The sequence below is a fragment of the Amblyraja radiata genome, chromosome 36, assembly GCF_010909765.2.
Source record: "Amblyraja radiata isolate CabotCenter1 chromosome 36, sAmbRad1.1.pri, whole genome shotgun sequence".
Taxonomy (NCBI): domain Eukaryota; kingdom Metazoa; phylum Chordata; class Chondrichthyes; order Rajiformes; family Rajidae; genus Amblyraja; species Amblyraja radiata.
In genome coordinates this window covers 14,418,657-14,436,287 of record NC_045991.1, presented here as the reverse complement: position 1 = coordinate 14,436,287, position 17,631 = coordinate 14,418,657, and the positions used below count along the sequence as shown (strand labels likewise).

Below are 17,631 nucleotides of genomic sequence, written 5' to 3'. Positions count from 1 at the left end.
GTAGTTCCACCACTAACCCCAACACAACCCCCTATCCCCACCTCCGTCTCCCCCCTCCCTCTCACTCACTCACTCACTCACTCACTCACTCACTCACTCACTCACTCACTCACTCACTCACTCACTCACTCACTCACTCACACACTCACTCACTCACTCACTCACTCACTCACTCACTCACTCACTCACTCACTCACTCACTCACTCACTCACTCACTCACTCACTCACTCACTCATGTGATGAAATATCCCTGCATCAATCAGGCCAGGTTATTCCACACACACATCTCTTCACAAACCGTGACTTCCTCGCTGGGGTTTCCCAGGAAAATCACAACTGTCTGGATTTCAATTCAGTTCAAAATTAATGATTACAGATATGGGGTGGGTGGGGAAAATGTGTTTTAAATGTTAATTCTTCATTGTTCGTATTCGCAACAGAAAACAGAAATCGAATGTATTTCTTGGATAATGGAGATGGCATTGTGTTAAACGGAGCGTACAATGCTGAGAAAGACACGGTTGTTGTCTGGGAATGGAAACCACACTCAGGGAAGGAAATCGGAAAATTGTCGACTTTTAGAAGAACGGGGAACTCTTGGATCAAAGAGAAGACCGATGGCAACTTGTACCCGGGGATGAAAGTGAATACCAGTACCCTTGCTCTAACAATTTATAAACCCACATTTAAATTGGCGGGAATTTTCACTTTGACTCAAACAGAACCGAGAAAGCAAATCCTGAAACAATATGAAATATTTGGGATGAAAGGTGAGTGGGTGCGATAAGGATCAATAATGTTGAATTAATCTCTGTAAATATTGTCACCTATAATGAATGATGAGAGATGGCAGGAATTGTGAGACTTCTTCCACCCGGTGAAAAGTCAAACAACTGGGGAAGTGATTTTGTTCATTGATTCTGTAATGATCAGCAGGGATGGGTGATAATAGTTTGATTACTTCACTGGGAACAGCAAATCAATGAATCTAGCCACAGCGAATACCATGGTCTTCTTGTCGGCACACGGTAAGGTGATCGCGGCAAGCAAGGTGGTATGGAACCAATGTGTCCGTGTAGTGGTCCCGGGGTGACACTGCTACTTAATGTTACCCTGTGACCAGGTGGATGGAAGTCCATCCTTCACCTGTGGAACATGGGCTCTGCCATAGACTTCACCTCTTGAGACCAATCAGATACACCTAGAAGGAGTGGAAATAGATGCATATTCAACAGTTTGTGAATATTTGAAACAGAGCATGTGTAAATACAACAATGCCTGTATGTTGCCGGTTCCACATGCAGTCCCACGGTGAACAGCCGGCATTTAACACAATCATCCCCTCCAAGCTGGTTACCAAACTCGCAGAACTGGGTCTCTGCGCATCCCTCTGCAACTGGATCCTCGACTTCCTCATCCACAGACCACAGTCTGTTCGTATTGGTGGAAATGTGTCAGCCTCGATAACAATCAGCACGGGAGCACCTCAAGGCTGCGTGCTCAGCCCCCTGCTGTACTCACTCTATACTCATGACTGTGTAGCCGGTCACAGTGCGAACTCCATCACCAAGTTCGCTGACGACACCACTGTTGTGGGACATATCACTGATGGGGATGTCAGATTATGGAAGAGAGATCGAGCAACTCTCCATATGGTGCCAGCGCAATAACCTGGCCCTCAACACCAGCAAAACCAAGGAACTGATTGTGGACTTTGGAAGGGGTAGGATGGGGACCCACAGTCCTGTTTATATCAATGGGTCGATGGTGGAGAGGGTCAAGAGCTTCAAATTCCTGGGCGTGCATCTTTCCAAAGATCTCTCCTGGTCCCAGAACACTGATGCAATTATAAAGAAAGCTCATCAGCGCCTCTACTTGATGAGAAGATACGGAGAGTCGGTTTGTCAAGGAGGACTCTCTCTAACTTCTACAGGTGCACAGTAGAGAGCATGCTGACTGGTTGCATCGTGGCTTGGTTCGGCAACTTGAGCGCCCTGGAGAGGAAAAGACTACAAAAAGTAGTAAACACTGCCCATTCCATCATCGGCTCTGACCTCCCTCCCATCGAGGGGATCTATCGCAGTCGCTGCCTCAAAAAGGCTGGCAGCATCATCAGGGACCCACACCATCCTGGCCACACACTCATCTCTCCGCTACCTTCAGGTAGAAGGTACAGGAGCCTGAAATCTGCAACATCCAGGTTCAGGAACAGCATCTTCCCCACAGCCATCAGACTATTAAACACAACTTCAAACAAACTCTGAACTATAACAGCTTATTGTACTTTAACTGTTTATTTATGTGTGTATATATAAATATTCTATGGTATATGGACACACTGATCTGTTCTGTATTGATGCCTACAATATTCTGTTGTGCTGCAGCAAGCAAGAATGTCATTGTCCTATCTGGGACTTGACTTGTACAAACCACTACTCACTCTGAATCTCATTGATCTGTTTTTCACAGTTGAGGCAAGTCCACAGAGGGCTCGGTTGGGCAGTGACGTTACACTCAGCTGCACCATCTCCAGACTCTCAGATACAGTCAGTCTTCACTGGAGACCCATGGACTCATCCCAGCAGAACAGGGGCAACACTGATCAGATCCGCCTGGATAACACGGTCTATCTGATGGTTCGACACGTTACAGTGGAGGATGGGAGGCTGTATGTGTGTGAAGTGCGGGAAAACGGAAACATTCTTCACACAAGTAACGGAGAATTTACTGTAGACAACGGTGAGTGTGCACACCTCCCATTGGGTATCAAGTAGACACTTGTATCACGGTGCTTCTTGTAATATTATGTGTGCGCTCCGTGAAGAACTGTGGCCGTGACCAACTGCTCTCCAGTATAAAATGCTGCAATGATCAGGGAGAAGTTTCCAGAAAGTCTCTGTGTGGAGCAGCTGCCTGCTTGTCTCTGTGTGACACACACACACAGCACAGGAGGGGGATGTCTTTCTGTAACCATTGTTCAGTAAAGTATTTTGTCAGTTTATCTTGTCATCAATGCTCCAGTATCTGAGACTGAGATACAAATACAGGGCTCATCTTGTCATCAATGCTCCAGTATCTGAGACTGAGATACAGGGCTCATCTTGTCATCAATGCTCCAGTATCTGAGACTGAGATACTGATACAGGACTCATCTTGCCATCAATGCCCCAGTATCTGAGACTGAGATACTGATACAGGGCTCATCTTGCCATCAATGCTCCTGTATCTGAGACTGAGATACTGATACAGGACTCACGTCAAAGTGTCAGATAGAAAGTGTAGTCACCAGCACTTGCTGCTCACACACACACTGGGGGTCCCGACCCACACATCAACACTGAACAACAATCCATCCCCTCTCCCCACACTGACCCTTCTCTCCGAGTCTGGTGTTGCTTGAAGTGATTCCAGCTGCAGCAGACTCGAGCTTGGGATCAGCATTCAGCTGGGAGCAGGACCCGGGAACAGGGAAGGACAGGGAATCAATGGGTGTGAATGGGAGAGGGATGGTGGGAATAATGGGAATGAGCCGATCCACTTGAAGTGCCAACGTGTCCGGGTCAGTCCCCGTGCAGGCATCCTCTGGGCTGCTTCTGTCCACAGCCTGAACCCGAACCTGAACCTGAACCTGAACCTGAACCTGAACCTGAACCCGAACCCGAACCTGAACCCGAACCTGAACCTGAACCTGAACCCGAACCCGAACCTGAACCTGAACCTGAACCCGAACCTGAACCTGAACCTGAACCTGAACCTGAACCTGAACCCGAACCTGAACCTGAACCTGAACCTGAACCGGAACCCGAACCCGAACCCGAACCCGAACCCGAACCTGAACCTGAACCACCTCCTGCAGACTGACAGAGACATTCACCTCCCACACCGCTCTCGGGAGTCTCCGGGAGGTTTCATTCCATCCCGGGACATTCCCGGACAGTCCGGGTGTGGGGGCCAACCTCATGTTGAAATGTAGAGTGGAATATCCAAACTTCACTGCAACTTACTGCCGTACAGCACATTGTATTTTATAAAGATCTGATGAGTTTAGTGCGGCATTCATGAAAGATGTTACATTTGAAACTTGATCAGTTGAACAAAACACCACAAATGTTTATAAGAATACGGTTGAGAATCTGTGTATGGCACAGTAACTGTAATACTGAAAGGAGTTATCCTCTGTCTCTCTGATACAGATTTATATAAGGAGATATACACACTTTACCGCTCCAGCGCCGGTCACAGTGAACTTCACCTGGTTTGTTCTGAGAGTTATGGTCGTAACTATTCCCGTGCTCATTGGACCTGGTCACCTCATCACGTTCAACAGCAGAAATTAATAGCATCTGCAGAACGTTCTCAGCCCACCATCATCAATGTCAATGGGACCAACTTCCTGAATCGACTGGTGTCCTCAGGGAAACTCTACGATGGCAAGGATTTCAATGTGAGGATTGTCCCCGTTGTGTTTCAAGATGCCGGAGTTTACGCCTGTTTTCTGGAATCAAATCTATTTCTCACCATTTATCTAATCACAGCGAAAGGTAGGAGTCAGAATGTTGCCACTGAGTTTACTGATGAACTTATTGTTTAAAATGTAAACAACCTGCTTGTTTCCACAGTCACAGCTGAACCGTCTGATGCAGTGACTGAGGGAGACAACGTTACCCTGACCTGCTCTGTGTCTCACGTCATTGGGTCAATGAGACTGGTTTGGATCAATGGTGATGGCAAACGTGTTGGAGAAAAGGCACTGAATGTGGAAGAGAAATCACTGAGACTGGTTATTCAGAAAGCTGAGAGAGGCAGAGGGAACTGGAGATGTGTTTTATTTGATCAAGACCTGCCCCGGCTTTTTGTCCCGTACTATCAGAAGGACAATAGTAAGTGATAAGGGTTTGTACTTCATACTTAGAGTCATGATTGAGTTTCGATGTCGCTTATTGATCCTGACATTTGAGTGGAATATTTTCTTCCAGTTTGAGTTGTCTAACTCTGTTATGATCAATGAATTCTCAAATTTCAAATAACACTTCCTGAACACCACCCCTCCCCCTCCCTTCATTGTGCACGCATTTATCCCACCACCCAGTGATCCTATTCTCTTCCCTTCCTCCTTCAACTCATTTCCCACCCCTTCCAATTGCAGAGTTTTCCTTTTATGTTCTTGCTCCACTTCCACCCATATCCCTCCCTCTGTTACTGATCTGACTGTAGACCAGTCAGTATTAGTTGACCTGATCTATGTCATGTTTTACTGCATGCCGCTGTGTACTCAAACATTCATCTGGTTGAACCAGGATTTATATCAAGGACTTCAAGATTATGTAAAAGGAAACACGATAGTAACGAAACAGAAATGGGATTTGGAAATGAATATTATTATTACTGATAAAATGTGGGAAAAGACATGTCTTTTGTTCATACGTTAAACAGCCTCGCCTGGAGGGAGTTTGAATGGAAAACTAGAATGAGAGTATTTCAGACTCCTCTAATGTTAGCAAGATACAGCAACATCTCAGATTTATGCTGGAGACAATGCGGGAAGATTGGTGATCATACCCAGATTTTATGGATTGTCCCAAATTGTATCAATACTGGAGAGACATTCAGGCGGAGATCAAGCTAATCTTGGGGGTGGATCTACCTCTGGAGCTGGCATGCTTCATACTAGGAGAGACTCCAGAAAATATAGATACCAAAAATCAGACATACTTGCTTGGGGGGTTGCTGTTGATTGCAAAGAAGATGATTACAGATTCATGGAGAAATGTAAAGTCACCAAATGTTCAACAGTGGAGGGAAAGATTGAAAAGTGTATATATGATGGAAAGTATAACAGCTAAACTCCAGTTAAGGACGGATGCTTTCAACATTATGTGGACACCGGTATTACTACAACTGCCAAGACTGATTAAAGACACGATTTCTCCATAGCCCCAGTGGAGGGGAGGAGTTCGATTGGTATTGTATACGTGTATTTGGAACCATATGTACAGACATGTGTGTGACTGTGTATAAGTACATACATAGTGGCCATCAATGACAAAATAAGTTATTCTAGTGACATACAAGTGAAGGTTTAACATAACGGGTGATTATATATTAAGTTGGATTAAATATGATGAGCTTGCGTGGGTGCCTGTGAATGTGATGCTTCTGTGACAGAACTCTAGGATGATCTGATGTGATGCTAACAGCTGCTGTGTGATTTGTATATCTTGTTTGTATGTGGACTTTGTCTTGTTAATAAATGTTGAGTGTTGGTTCGAGGGGCTGAATGGCCAACTCCTGCACCTATTGTCTATTGCCTATTGTCAAAGATCCTTTCTTTGAATCTGACAACATAAAACATGAACTCACTTCTTTCCCTTTCCACAGACACTGCTCAAACGGCTGAGTATTTCTAACATTTACCGTTCTTGTGCTGCTGGTTAGAGAGGATTGAAGCACAAGGGCAATATCCACTCTGTTGTCAGCGGTGCTAATTCAACCATTGTTCCAGGCTTAGACTATGATAGACATTTGTCCACTGTACAGTGGGAAGTATCACAGCTGAATCAGCTACTTTATCAGCCAACCATCAGCTCCCATCTCCTGCCTGAGAAATGTCAGCTGATTGTAACCAAGAAATAGAAACGTGTGTGAATGTTTACAGTCTCTAACTGATGGCTACTGAGGCAAGTTGTGGCTCTCTGATCTTTGTACTCGGCTTGTACTCGCTAGAATTTAGAAGATTGAGGGGGGATCTTATAGAAACTTACAAAATTCTTAAGGGGTTGGACAGGCTAGATGCAGGAAGATTGTTCCCGATGTTGGGGAAGTCCAGAACAAGGGGTCACAGTTTAAGAATAAGGGGGAAATCTTTTAGGACCGAGATGAGGAAAACATTTTTCACACAGAGAGTGGTGAATCTCTGGAATTCTCTGCCACAGAAGGTAGTTGAGGCCACAGTTCATTGGCTATATTTAAGAGGGAGTTAGATGTGGCCCTTGTGGCTAAAGGGATCAGGGGGTATTGGGAGAAGGCAGGTACAGGATACTGAGTTGGATGATCAGCCATGATCATATTGAATGGCGAATGGTGCAGGCTCGAAGGGCCGAATGGCCTCTACTCCTGCACCTATTTTCTATGTTTCTATGTTTTTAAGTAAGGTCAATTAATCTGGGGAAAAAGACACAATATGCTGGAGTAACTCAATGGGTCAGGCGGAATCTCTGGAGAACATGGATAGGTGAGGTTTTGGGTTGGGACCCTACTTCAGACTAAAGGGCTGTGACCTGAAATGTCACCTGCCTAACCTGCTGAGTTTCTCCAACACCTTGTGTCTTTTATTGGTAAACTATCATCTGCAGTAAGTACCTTGTGTCTCAGTTAATCTGGATCACAAGTTAAACTCAAGACTTCTGATCTAAATTAGTCAGTGTGGTTAATGCCTGGTCTTTGGGGGAGCTTTTGAATGATGCGCATTTATTCTACAAATGTGAACTCTGTGTTTATTACTTTGACAGGGAATAACGATTTGATATTCATCGTTGTTGGAATTATCGGAGGCCTGGCACTTATCCTCGTCATTATACTGGCAGTGGTGTGTTATCAAAGAAGGCACAAGCCTACAGGTAAAGTACATGAAGACATCCTTAATGCAGCACAGATTCCCCCAAATTATCAATGACAATTTTATCTTTGTTACAAGGAGAAAAGAACAATATATTTTGGATAGAAAAGTATCTGTTTGTGCTTATGTTGTTGAGAAATTGATTTCAGACTTGTTGTCAATTGAAGCATTATTTATGCAATGTGGATTGTCCTGTGTACCTGTGTTGCCATGAGGAGTCTGCTGTATGATGCTGTTCAGGTGGTGATCTGCAATGATCTGACCATGTGGTGATTGTGTCACCATCCCCGGTGTAAACCATTATCAAATAAACATGCCAGAAGTTGAAGTATCGCTAGTGTAGTCATGTAGGAAATAAGGTCTCCAATTTGCCCTCAATATGTTCCTATTTACTGGTGGATAAATATGGGCCAGTAAACATAGAAACATAGACAATAGGTGCAGGAGTAGAGGCCATTCGGCCCTTCGAGCCTGCACCATTCGCCATTCAATATGATCATGGCTGATCATCCAACTCAGTATCCTGTACCTGCCTTCTCTCCATACCCCCTGATCCCTTTAGCCACAAGGGCCACATCTAACTCCCTCTTAAATATAGCCAATGAACTGGCCTCAACTCCCTTCTGTGGCAGAGAATTCCACAGATTCACCACTCTCTGTGTAAAAAATGATTTCCTCATCTCGGTCCTAAAAGTCTTCCCTCTTATCCTTAATCTGTGACCCCTAGTTCTGGACTTCACCAACATCGGGAATAATCTTCCTGCATCTTGCGTGTCCAACCCCTTAAGAATTTTGTACGTTTCTAAAAGATCCCCCCTCAGTCTTCTGAATTCCAGCGAGTACAAGCCGAGTCTATCCAGTCTTTCCTCATATGAAAGTCCTGCCATCCCAGGAATCAGTCTGGTGAACCTTCTCTGTACTCCCTCTATGGCAAGAATAATAATAATAATAATAATACATTTTATTTGTATAGCGCTTTTCAAGGACTCAAAGTCGCTTTACATGGTGAGTCAAGAACAAAACAAAATAGAGCAGTAAGACAGAGATGCAAAGGGGAGGAGGACATGGGACTAAGGGTCTGCAGAGGTGAAGAGATGGGTCTTGAGGCGGGACTGGAAGAGGGTGAGGGACTCAGAAGTTCGGATCAATTGTGGGAGGGAGTTCCAGAGCCTGGGAGCTGCCCTGGAGAAGGCTCTGTCTCCAAAAGTGCAGAGGTTGGATTTCAGAATGGAGAGGAGACCGGCTGAAATGGATCTGAGGGACCGTGAGGGTTGGTAGGGGGAGAGGAGGTCAGTGAGATAAGGGGGGGGGGGGGCAAGTGGTTGAGGGCTTTGTAGGTGAGGACCAGGATTTTGTAGATGATCTGGTGGGAAATGGGAAGCCAGTGAAGTTCTTTGATGACTGGGGTGATGTGGTGCCAGGATTTGGTGTGGGTAATGAGTCGGGCGGCTGCATTCTGGACCAGTTGGAGTCGGTTGATGTTGCTGGAATTAATGCCAAAGAGAAGAGAGTTACAGTAGTCCAGTCGGGAGGAGATGAAGGCATGGATGAGTCTTTCAGCAGCGGGGGGTGTGAGAGAGGGTCTGATTTTGGCGATGTTGAGGAGGTGAAAGAAGGAGGTTTTGACAACATGGTGGATGTGAGGCTCAAGGGAGAGGGTTGAGTCAAAGATCACGCCAAGGTTGCGGGCCTGAGGAGATGGGGAGACAGTGGTGCCGTCAATAGTGAGAATGGGTTTGTTGTTAATTTTGGTAAGTGTTGATTTGGAGCCAATGGGGAGAAATTCTGTTTTGTTACTGTTTAATTTAAGGAATGTCTTTCCTCAGATTAGGAGACCAAAACTGTACGCACTACTCCAGGTGTGGTCTCACCAAGACCCTGTACAACTGCAGTAGAACCTCCCTGCTCTGATACTCAAATCCTTTTGCTATGAATGCTAACATACCATTTGCTTTCTTCACTGCCTGCTGCACCTGCATTCCTACTTTCAATGACTGGTGTACCATGACACCCAGGTCTCGTTGCATCTCCCCTTTTCCTAATCGGCCACCATTCAGTCTACTTTCCTGTTTTTGCCACCTCACATTTATCCACATTATACTGCATCTGCCATGCCTTTGCCCACTCACCCAACCTATCCAAATCACCTTGCAGCCTCCTAGCATCCTCCTCACAGCTAACACTGCCCCCCAGCTTCGTGTCATCCGCAAACTTGGAGATGTTGCATTCAATTCCCTCATCCAGATCATTAATATATATTGTAAATAGCTGGGGTCCCAGCACTGAGCCTTGCGGTACACCACTAGTCACTGCCTGCCATTCTGAAAAGGACCCGTTTACTCCTACTCTTTGCTTCCTGTCTGCCAGCCAGTTCTCTATCCACATCAATACTGAACCCCCAATACCATGTGCTTTAAGTTTGTATACTAATCTCTTATGTGGGACCTTGTCGAAAGCCTTCTGAAAGTCCAGATATAACACATCCACTGGTTCTCCCTTATCCACTCTACTAGTTACATCCTCGAAAAATTCTATAAGATTCGTCAGACATGATTTACCTTTCATAAATCCATGCTGACTTTGTCCAATGAACTCACCACTTTCCAAATGTGCTGCTATCCCATCTTTAATAACTGACTCCAGAATTTTCCCCACCACCGACGTTAGACTAACTGGTCTGTAATTCCACGTTTTCTCTCTCCCTCCCTTTTTAAAAAGTGGGGTTACATTAACTACCCTCCAATCCTCAGGAACTACTCCAGCACCTAAAGAGTTTTGAAAAATTATCACTAATGCATCCACTATTTCTGCGGCTACTTCCTTAAGTACTCTGGGATGCAACTTATCCGGCCCTGGGGATTTATCGGCCTTTAATCCATTCAATTTACCTAACACCACTTCCCGGCTAACCTGGATTTCACTCAGTTCCTCCATCTCATTTAACCCCCGGTCCCTTGCTATTTCCGGCAGATTATTTATGTCTTCCTTAGTGAAGACAGAACCAAAGTAATTATTCAATTGGTCTGCCATGTCCTTGTTCCCCATGATCAATTCGCCTGTTTCTGACTGCAAGGGACCTACATTTGTTTTTAACTAATCTTTTCCTCTTGACATATCTATAAAAACGTTTGCAGTCAGTTTTTATGTACCCTGCCAGTTTTCTTTCATAATCTATTTTCCCTTTCCTAATTTGTCTTTTGTCCTCCTCTGCTGGTCTCTGAATTTCTCCCGGTCCTCTGGTAGGCTGCTTGTTCTGTCTAATTTGTAGGCTTCCTCTTTTGTTTTGATACTATCCCCGTTTCCCTTGTTATCCACAGATGCACTACCTTCCCGGATTTATTCTTTTGCCAAACTGGGATGAACACTTGTTGTAGTTCATCCATGCAGTTTTTAAATGCCTTCCATTGCATATCCACCGTCAACCCTTTAAGAATCATTGGCCAGTCTATCTTGGCCAATTCACGTCTCATACCCTCAAAGTCACCTTTCTTTTAAGTTCAGGACCCTTGTTTCTGAATTAACAATGTCACTCTCCATCCTAATGAAGAACTCAACCATATTATGGTCACTCTTGCCCAACATGCAGGTAGATTGGGAAAATCAGGTTGGTGCTGGACTCCAAGAAAGGGAGTTTGTGGAGTACCTCCGTCATGGATTCCTAAAGCATCTTGTACGGGAGCCTGCTAGGGAGAAGGCAATTCTGGATTTAGTATTGTGTAATGAACTGGATTTGATAAGGGAACTCGAGGTAAAGGAGCCATTAGGAGATAATGACCATAATATGATAAATTTTAATCTACAATTTGAGAATGAGAAGGGAATATCGGAAGTGTCAGTATTACAGTTGAACAAAGGGGACCATGGAGCCATGAGGGAGGAGCTGGCCAAAGTTGACTGGCAAGATACCCCAGCAGGGATGAAAGTGGAACAACAATGGCAGGTATTTCTGGGAATAATACAGAAGGTGCAGGATCAGTTCATTCCAAAGAGGAAGAAAGATTCCAAGGGGAGTAAGGGGCGACCATGGCTGACAAGGGAAGACCAGGACAGTATAAAAATAAAAGAGAAGTATAACGTAACAAAGATGAGCGGGAAGCCTGAGTGAGGATTGGGAAACTTTTAAAGGGCAACAAAAGATAACTAAAAAGGTAATACAGGGGGGGGGAGGGGGGGGGGAAGATAAGGTACAAAGGTAAGCTAGCCAAGAACACAGACTGTAACAGGTGAATTTATTATAGGGAACAAAGAAATGGCAGATGAGTTGAACAGGTACTTTGGATCTGTCTTCAAGTTCAAGTTCAAGTGAGTTTATTGTCATGTGTCCCTAATTCTTGCTTTGCTTAAGCACACAGAACACAGTAGGCATTTACTACAAAACAGATAAGTGTCCATACACCATAATGTACATATATACACACATGAATAAATAAACTGATAAAGTGCAAATAACAGAAAGTGGTTATTAATAATCAGAGTTTTGTCCGAGCCAGGTTTAATAGCCTGATGGCTGTGGGGAAGTAGCTATTCCTGAACCTGGTTGTTGCAGTCTTCAGGCTCCTGTACCTTATACCTGAAGGAAGACACATACAATCTCCCTGATGTACTAGTGGCCAGAGGACCTAGGGTGACAGAGGAACTGAAGGAAATTCACATTGGGCAGGAAATGGTGTTGGGTAGACTGATGGGACTGAAGGCTGATAAATCACTAGGGCCTGATGGTCTGCATCCCAGGGTACTTAAGGAAGTGGCTCTAGAAATCATGGATGCATTGGTAATCATTTCCCAATGTTCTACACATTCAGGATCAAATTCTGTGGATTGGAGGGTCGCGAATGTTACCCCACATTTTAAGAAAGACGGGATAGAGAAATCAGGGAATTATAGACCAGTTAGCCTGACATCAGTGGTGGGGAAGATGCTGGAGTCAATTATAACAGATGAAATAGCGGCACATTTGGATAGCAGTAACGGGATCGGTCTGATTCAGCATGGATTTACCAAGGGGAATTCATGCTTGACTAATCTGGAATTTTATGAGGGTGTAACTAGGAAAATGGACAAGGGAAAGCCAGTGGATGTAGTGTACCTGAACTTTCATAAAGCATTTGATAAGATCCCACATAGGAGATTAGTGGGCAAAATTACAGCACATGATATTGGGGGTAGGGTACTGACATGGATAGAAAATTGGTTGGCAGATAGGAAACAAAGAGGAGGGATTAACGGGTCCCTTTCAGAATGGTAGACAGTGATTAGTGGCACACCGCAAAGCTCGGTGCTGGGACTGCCGCTATTTACAATATACATTAATGATTAAGATGAAGGGATTCAAAGTAACATGAGCAAATTTGCAGATGACGCAAAGATGGGTGACAGTGTGAACTGTGAGGAGGATGCCATGAGGATGCAGAGGGACTTGGGACAGGTTGGGAGAGTGGGCAGATGCATGGCAGATGCAGTTTAATGTGGATAAATGTGAGGTTATCCACCTTGGTGACAAGAACAGGAAGGCAGATTGTCTGAATGGTGTCATTGGGGAAAGGGGAAGTACAAAGAGATCTGGGGGTCCTTGTTCATCAGTCACTGAAAGTAAGCACACAGGTCCAGCATGCAGTGAAGTAAGCTAATGGCATGTTGGGCTTCAAAACTAGAGGAATTGAGTACAGGAGCAAAGAGGTCCTTCTGCAGTTGTACTAGACTGAAGTGAGACCAAACCTGGAGTGTTGTGTGCAGTTTTGGTCTCCAAATTTGAGGAAGGGCATTCTTGCTATTGAGGGAGTGCAGCTTAGGTTCACAAGGTTAATTCCCGGGATGGCGGGACTGTCATATATTGATAGAATGGAGCAGCTGGGCTTGTATAGTCTGGAATTTAGGATGGAAGGGGATCTTATTGAAACATATAGGATTATTAAGGAATTTGACACGCCAGAGGCAGGAAACATGTTCCTGATGTTCAGGGAATCCAGAACCAGGGGGCACAGTTCAAGAATAAGGCATAGGCCATTTAGAGATGAGGAAAAACATTTCACCCCGAGTTGTGAATCTGTGGAATGATCTACCTCAGAAGGCAGTGGAGGCCAATTCTCTGGATGCTTTCAAGAGAGAGTTTGATAGAGCTCTTAATGATAGCGGAGTCAGGGGATATGTGGAGAAGGCAGGAATGGGGTACTGATTGTGGATGATCAGACATGATCATATTGAATGGCTCGAAGGGCCTACTCCTGCACCATTTGTCTTTTATTGTAACATGTCAGAGATAATGTGATGGAACATTTTAAGATCAGCGGCAGATTTAAATGTGTGGGGGTTGGAAATATTGTCACTACTTATGGGGAGAAGAAAAATAAAACCTGAAATGTATGATGGCCTTTAATAAATTCTACAAGAATAACAGTAAAAAGAATGTGGAACTCACAGGGTGGCCTGAAGACAATATTGCAGATAAATTTAAGTTGAAGTAGGATAAATACATGGAGTTTCCTGGAATTTGTGGCATTATTGTCGGATGTGGTGAGTAGTTCGACAGATGGAACATTGACCTAGTACTGAATTACTGGTAAATGCAGCATTTATTTCAGAAATTTAACCCACCATTTTGTTACTGTGCACTTTCACTTTGCCAACTGTAGTGTAACCCCTCACCTTCAGAAATATCACACCGTCCTTGTGGTCTATCTGTCCCTGTAATTTTGAGAGTTCCTCCTGAATGGAATTTAAATTCTCTTGAATCTCTTGAAGATTTTTCTCCATTGTTTTTACAATCTTCTCCTCTTCTTCCCGGACATCTCCGAGTAAGCGCTGCTCTTTCTCAGTGAGAATCTGGTGCAGTTCAGCAAACTGGGATGTGATCAGTGACTGAAGGTTGTGTGACTCTTCCTGTCAGATGAAAGATGCAAATCAATATAAACCACGTCAAAGCAAAACTGGCAAAGTCTATAGCAAAATTGGGAAAATCAAGACACATTCTGGACCACAAATTATTACATACTCTGTATAATACACTCATATTGCCATATCTGAGTTACTGTGTGGAGATATGGGTTAACACCTACAAAACCAACCTACAGCCGTTATGCACATTACAAAAAACAGCAATAAGAATTATCAATAACGTTGGATATCTTGAACATACCAATTTATTATTCTTAAAGTCACATACACTGAAGTTCACTGATCTGGTTAAATTTAAGACTGCGCAAATCATGTACAAAGCAAGAAATAATTTACTTCCAAGAAATATACAAAAACTGTTTATGGAAAGACAGGGTGGGTATAATTTGAGAGGGGAACATAATTAAAAAAAACTCTTAAACAGAACAACTCTTAAAAGTATGTGCATAGCAATCAGTTTAAAAAGATGTACAAAAACACTTGTTTAAAGGGGTATTGGAATGAGGATAGGTGAGTGGGATATTTGTTATACTGATTGTATTGGGAAGGGTGATTATAGAGTGATGGGTTGTATATATGACTAAGATACTGTATAGTATATGCGGGTTTTTTATTTTATTTCTCTTTTTTGTATGGCTTTGTAAATATTTGATTAGTGTTCAAATGTAACTAATTTGGTGTACATATAGTGGATGGTGTACATATGGTGTACATATAGCAGCTAAATTTGTATAAGATAATTACAAGCAGTTGAATAAGGGGTGGGAATTAATAAGCTTTGGCTTCTTCCTGCTGCTTTTCGGACACATATGATTTCATTTATTTATAGATATTGTTTATGGCACTTTATAAATATTCTTGTTTTGTTTTTTGTATGCTGTTTCACATTTGCTTTTTATTCTTTTATTCTGTTCAAAATAAATAATAAAATTAAATTTTAAAAATATATATAATGTGTCACTCTGCCGTGTTTCCTCATGACATGGAATGTGACAATCAGCTAATCAATGTCGAGTTCTGGAGTGCAGAAATATGCCATTCGGCCCAACATGTCCATGCTGGGCTCTGTACGTATCTACACTAATCCCATTTACATGTATTTAATCCATAGCTTTCATTACCTTGGCAATTTAAGTACTCGTCTTGATAATTATGAAATATTATGTGAAAGTAACGCACAATCAAATAATTCCCATTTCCCCAGTATAATTCCCTGCAGCCTATTCCATTTCATGTGTCCATTAACCCTCAGTGGACAGAACCAGGTCATCAGAAGTAGCAGACACCAGCACCACTTAGAATGACAGACTTCATAGAGTCACACAGCAAGATTGATTAGTAGGACTGGGTGTTACAATCCCTAAGATTTTCACTACAATTGACATTCATGGGTATGACCACCAAGTGAATTTGGTAACAATCAGACACATCTTCAGTTGTGTACCTCAACGTCACTGGGTGTTTCGGCCTTTTATCACAAGACATCCTCAGTCGAGGCAGGCCCACCGCAGCGTGATCAGACCTGGGTGTGTGTCTTATTGCTGGTCTCTAGATGGTCACGTGGCAACCCAGACAGCATCTATCCTCTTCAGCCACAGCCAGTGACTGCTCCGTTCGGCAGCATTGGCATGTTCTTTTCTTGCCCTCCTTTGTGCCTGCCCTCTGACTCCTACTTCCCTCAGGAGCCTTGCGGTGGAACTGGCTACAACGCCCCTGCACCCCACCGCCACTGGACACACCCTTACACTCCAACCTCTCTCCTCTGCTGCAAGGTTTGAATATCAAAGCTTTTTCCTTTCATAAGCCTCATCCACAGCCTCCTCCCATGGGACCGTCAGCTCAATGATGAAAAAGTGTTGGATACCGACCAACACGCCCCATCTGCACTAGTTCCACTTGTCCGCATTTGGCCAAGACAGTTCTAAAACGGTGCTCTCCACAAATTTGTTTGAATATCTTTTAAATGTTGTTACGGTACCCGTGTATGCTACCTCATCTGGCAGCTCGTTCCATGTACCCTAGTACTTCCACAGTTGTCATTCACATTCATTTTAAATCTTTTCCCTCTCAGCTAAAACCAGAATGCTCCACATTCTCGATCCCCATACTAAGGGTACGCGATTGACCTTCCAACATATCATTTCATTTCATGATATTATACACCTGCCACAGACTGCTGTGGTCCAGGGAGTAAAGTCCTTGGCTGCTCAACCTCTACCAAGAGTTCTGGCTCTCAACTACTGAGTTCTATAAAGGTTCTTGATTCTTGGTTTCTTGGTCCTCCAAAATATTCCAAATGGAATTTAAACTGGAGATGGTACCTCATGGTGGTACCCCATCTCTCCCCTTCCCCACACCTCTCTCCCTCTCCCCTCTCTCCTCCCCTCCCCCACCACTCTCTCCTCCCCCTCCTCCCTTCCCCACACCCCTCTCCCCTCTCCACTCCCCTCCCCCACCACTCTCTCCTCCCCCTCTCCATCTCCCTCTCCTCACCCCTCTCCCACTCCTCCCATCCCTCTCTCCCAAATTATTGCACACATCACTGCATCAAATCCACACAAGAACATTAAATCGATAGCACAAAGCCTCACCTGAACTCCAGAAATGCTCTTTTTCTGTTCCTGCTCCATTTTCTGGATCTCTGATTCCATTTCTGTGAGAGATTCGAAAGAAGATTTCACCTGTTCCTGGGGTTGGGTTTCAGATCAGAGAATAAAAATGTCAGGCAAGGAAGAAAAGATTAGACAATGATGTGATCAAAAGTGATTTGGTTTTACCTTGTAGAATTCAATTGCTTCTTCTATCAGCGTTAAGCTGTGAGACTTGTGTTCCCGCGCAGTTGCACAAATCAAACAGATCAGTTTCTTGTCAGTTTTACAAAACAGCTTCAGTTCTTCCTGATGTTTCTCGCACTGAAGTTTGCTTTTCTTCGCTTTGAGATTCAGGCTCAGTGTTCGAGCTTTCTCAGACAGTCTAACCAAGGCCCGATTCACCCTGAGGGTGCGGTTTGCAGAATCCTCTCTGCATTCCGGACAGGAGTTTCTCCCCTCCCTGTCCCAACTCTGTGTGATACAGGAGCGGCAGAAGTTGTGCCCGCAGTCCAGCGCCACCGGATCGGTGAAGA

The 17,631-nt window shown here is 44.0% G+C and overlaps 1 long non-coding RNA gene across 1 annotated transcript; it reads right to left on the bottom strand.

The window, feature by feature from the left end:
- Positions 1-14,432: 14,432 nt before the first annotated feature.
- On the bottom strand, positions 14,433-17,340 carry LOC116966202. The gene is made up of 3 exons (XR_004409931.1): positions 17,285-17,340; positions 17,099-17,194; positions 14,433-14,492 (listed from the first exon to the last, which is right to left on the bottom strand). It is a non-coding gene; the product is annotated as an uncharacterized LOC116966202 (long non-coding RNA).
- Between the last annotated feature and the right edge of the window lie 291 nt (positions 17,341-17,631).